This window comes from Empidonax traillii, unplaced genomic scaffold (assembly GCF_003031625.1).
Source record: "Empidonax traillii isolate 1590-97213 ecotype Southwest subspecies unplaced genomic scaffold, ASM303162v1 scaffold427:size767076, whole genome shotgun sequence".
NCBI lineage: Eukaryota > Metazoa > Chordata > Aves > Passeriformes > Tyrannidae > Empidonax > Empidonax traillii.
This window is the reverse complement of record NW_020955620.1, coordinates 543,253-547,662: the sequence shown is the minus strand read 5'-3', so window position 1 is coordinate 547,662 and position 4,410 is coordinate 543,253. Positions and strand designations below refer to the sequence as shown.

The 4,410-nt window shown below is 44.5% G+C and overlaps 1 long non-coding RNA gene across 1 annotated transcript in view; it reads left to right on the top strand.

Moving 5' to 3' along the window:
• The first annotated feature begins 3,708 nt into the window (after nucleotides 1–3,708).
• Nucleotides 3,709–4,410, top strand: part of LOC114062713 — a 13,260-nt gene continuing 12,558 nt past the window's right edge. Inside the window, exons 1-2 of the long non-coding RNA XR_003572434.1 lie at nucleotides 3,709–3,939; nucleotides 4,350–4,404. This is a non-coding gene — a long non-coding RNA (uncharacterized LOC114062713). The remainder of the gene's footprint in view (nucleotides 3,940–4,349; nucleotides 4,405–4,410) is intronic.

Below are 4,410 nucleotides of genomic sequence, written 5' to 3'. Positions count from 1 at the left end.
TTTTTTTTTTTTTTTTTTTTTTTTTTTTTTTTTTTTTTTTTCTTTTTCTTTTTCTTTTTCTTTTTCTTTTTCTTTTTCTTTTTCTTTTTCTTTTTCTTTTTCTTTTTCTTTTTCTTTTTCTTTTTCTTTTTCTTTTTCTTTTTCTTTTTCTTTTTCTTTTTCTTTTTCTTTTTCTTTTTCTTTTTCTTTTTCTTTATTTTTCCTTGCAAGTTGAAAGAATAGTCTTTGATCCAGCCCACAATGTAGTTTACCTCAGTTTTGGGATGCCACTGCTGCCATGCAAAGAACATGCAGCAGGCATAGCATGAAGGTATCTCCCAATAGGGCTATTCATGAGGCTTTGCAAAGAAAAGGCCTCAAACTTTATGACAGAATCTGCTTGACTGAGCTCCAGCTCCACCAAAAGCAAGTTTGGGTTTGAGGTTTCCTTTCTTCAGCAGCTGTTGATTTAACAGAAAGTGTTTACAGATGTCGCAGCTAAATCTGCCATTTTGGGGGACAAACTTGAAAAGACACATTTCCACCCGTAATCCAATTAGGGAACTGAAAGAGGGGAGCAGGGAGGAGGGTGTTCAGGTAGTTCCTAAGATGCCTCCATTGCTACCCTACTGCAGCAGCAGGAGCAGAGCCAGCAATACCCACGTTATCTCAGAGCAGCAGATAGTTCAGCAGCACGACTGACGAGTGATGACGAAGAGGAACTACGAGACAGTGATGGGTATGTGACAGATAAAGTGACTGTCTACAGTCTACTTTCCAACATACAGTACAGAGATGTTTTTGGCAAGCTTTTGTGTTCTGCTTGATTCTGTGCAAAACCCTCAGACCTGGAATATAATGGCGTGTCTGGAAGAAATGCAATTTAAAAAAGTCCTGCAGAAGGGTTTCTTCCATGCTTGTGACATCATTGTTTCTTACAGAATGGCTTGCTATAAGCTGAAATGCTTGCAGTCCATGAAGGCTCTGGGAATTAGTGTGTTGCTGGGCTGGGCTGTTGCTAAATTGCAGTTGGGGTTGTTTTAATTTCTGACCTTTTATGTATCTGTAACCCTTGATGAACAGTGAAATTAATGTCTGCCTGTTCTTTCTGGTTCTGTTCTCTCTAGCATATGGCCAGCAAGTCTACTTCGTTCTCTGTCTCGGCTAGATGAGGACTCAGAGGTAAGGATCCACATGTTGTCACCCTTCCTGCTTTGTGGGAGGTGGGGGAATGGGGCAGCTGTGCAACTCAGTTGTCTTATGTGGGCTGCTATGGGCAGCTGGCTGGAAGCACAGACCTTGCTTTGGAGCTCATACTACCATGTCTCCCCAAGTCACTACTTGAAGGTGAACATAGAGAGAGAAGCCCTTTGCACTACGGCACTGGAAAATCTGTGTTCCTTATAGTTCTAGCAGTGACTGACAGATTGCAGATACTCCAAGTCCTGTCTTCCTGGTGCCAACAGAACAGCAAAGTGGAGTACTTTCCTCCCGGTTCCTGTTGTGGTTTCCTTTCCCCAGCAGCTGTTCATTTGACACCAAGTGTTTAGGGCTACCACAGCAGACTTTGCCTGTTTAGGGGAGAAAGAGGGCAAGAAAGACCTCCATCACAAAACCAATCAGGGAACTGAAATGGGAGCAGGGAGAAGGGTGTTCAGGTGGTTGCTAAGCTGCCTCCATTTCTACCCCATTGCAGCAGTGGCAGCGGCGCCCGCAATACCCACGGTTTTTCACAGCAGCAGACAATTCAGCAGTGCTACTGATGAGCGACATTGAAGAGGAACAAGGAGATTATGATGAGTACGTGAGAGAGAGAGTTTCTCTCTAAAGTCCAGATTCTACTCTACTGTAGAAACCTGTGGTTTACCAAGCTTTTGAGATCTGCTTGATCCTGTGTGAAAAAATTTGACTTGAAATATAGTGGTCTGTCTGGAAGAGAATGAACTAAAAAAAAACCAAAAACAAAACAGCAAAATACAGCAGAAAACTTTTTCTCCGCTATTCACGATGTCATTATTGAATGTTTCTTACAGAATGGCTTGAGTTATACTACAGTACATAAAAATTCTTGGAATGATTGATTTGCTGGGCTGGGATGGTGCTAAATCAGAACAGGGGATGTTTAATTTTCTGAGATTTCATGTCTCGGTAACCCTGAATGCATGGTGAAATTAATGTCTACCTGTTCTTTCTGGTTCTGTTCTGTCTAGCATATGGCCAGCAGGCCCTGCTAGTTCTCTGTTTTGGGTGGATGAGGACTCAGAGGTAAGGATCCACATGTTGTCATCCTTCCTGCTTTGTGGGAGGGGGAACGGGGCAGAGGGGGAGCTGTGCAACTCAGTTGTCTTATGTGGGATGTTACGGGCAGGTGGCTGGAAGCGCAGACCTTGCTTTGATGCTCCAACTTGCATGACCCTCCAAGTCACTTCTTGGTGGTGTGCATAGAGGGGGAAACCCTTTCCACGATGGCAATGGCAGATCTGTGGGTTCCCTATGGTGCTATCAGTGACTGACAGATTGCAGATAGTTCAGATTGCAGATCTTGTTTGCCTGGTGCCAACGGAGCAGCCAACAGGAATTCTTTCCTCCCTGTCCCTGTTGTGGTTTCGGTTCTTCAGCAGCTGTTCATCTTACACAAGGTGTTTTTGACTATGGCAGCTGAATGTGCCCATTTGGGCAAGAAAGAGAGAAACAAACACCTCCAGCCTATGTCCAGCCAGGGAACTGAAAGAGGGGAGCAGGGAGGAGGGTGTTCAGGTAGTTCCTAAGATGCCTCCATTGCTACCCTATTGCAGCAGCAGGAGCAGAGCCAGCAATACCCACGTTTTGTCAGAGCAACAGATAATTCAGCAGCACGACTGACGAGTGATGACGAAGAGGAACTACGAGACAGTGATGGGTATGTGACAGATAAAGTGACTGTCTACAGTCTACTTTCCAACATACAGTACAGAGGTGTTTTTGGCAAGCTTTTGTGTTCTGCTTGATTCTGTGCAAAACCCTCAGACCTGGAATATAATGGCATGTCTGGAAGAGATGCAATTTAAAAAAGTCCTGCAGAAGGGTTTCTTCCATGCTTGTGACATCATTGTTTCTTACAGAATGGCTTGCTATAAGCTGAAATGCTTGCAGTCCATGAAGGCTCTGGGAATTAGTGTGTTGCTGGGCTGGGCTGTTGCTAAATTGCAGTTGGGGTTGTTTTAATTTCTGACCTTTTATGTATCTGTAACCCTTGATGGACAGTGAAATTAATGTCTGCCTGTTCTTTCTGGTTCTGTTCTCTCTAGCATATGGCCAGCAAGTCTACTTCGTTCTCTGTCTCGGCTAGATGAGGATTCAGAGGTAAGGATCCACATGTTGTCACCCTTCCTGCTTTGTGGGAGGTGGGGGAATGGGGCAGCTGTGCAACTCAGTTGTCTTATGTGGGCTGCTATGGGCAGCTGGCTGGAAGCACAGACCTTGCTTTGGAGCTCATACTACCATGTCTCCCCAAGTCACTACTTGAAGGTGAACATAGAGAGAGAAGCCCTTTGCACTACAGCACTGGAAAATCTGTGTTCCTTATAGTTCTAGCAGTGACTGACAGATTGCAGATACTCCAAGTCCTGTCTTCCTGGTGCCAACAGAACAGCAAAGTGGAGTACTTTCCTCCCGGTTCCTGTTGTGGTTTCCTTTCTCCAGCAGCTGTTCATTTGACACCAAGTGTTTAGGGCTACCACAGCAGACTTTGCCTGTTTAGGGGAGAAAGAGGGCAAGAAAGACCTCCATCACAAAACCAATCAGGGAACTGAAATGGGAGCAGGGAGAAGGGTGTTCAGGTGGTTGCTAAGCTGCCTCCATTTCTACCCCATTGCAGCAGTGGCAGCGGCGCCCGCAATACCCACGGTTTTTCACAGCAGCAGACAATTCAGCAGTGCTACTGATGAGCGACATTGAAGAGGAACAAGGAGATTATGATGAGTACGTGAGAGAGAGAGTCTCTCTCTAAAGTCCAGATTCTGCTCTACTGTAGAAACCTGTGGTTTACCAAGCTTTTGAGATCTGCTTGATCCTGTGTGAAAAAATTTGACTTGAAATATAGTGGTCTGTCTGGAAGAGAATGAACCAAAAAAGAAAAAAAAACCAACCAGCAAAATACAGCAGAAAACTTTTTCTCCGCTATTCACGATGTCATTATTGAATGTTTCTTACAGAATGGCTTGAGTTACACTACAGTACATAAAAATTCTTGGAATGATTGAGTTGCTGGGCTGGGATGGTGCTAAATCAGAACAGGGGATGTTTAATTTTCTGAGATTTCATGTCTCGGTAACCCTGAATGCATGGTGAAATTAATGTCCACCTGTTCTTTCTGGTTCTGTTCTGTCTAGCATATGGCCAGCAGGCCCTGCTAGTTCTCTGTTTTGGGTGGATGAGGACTCAGAGGTAAGG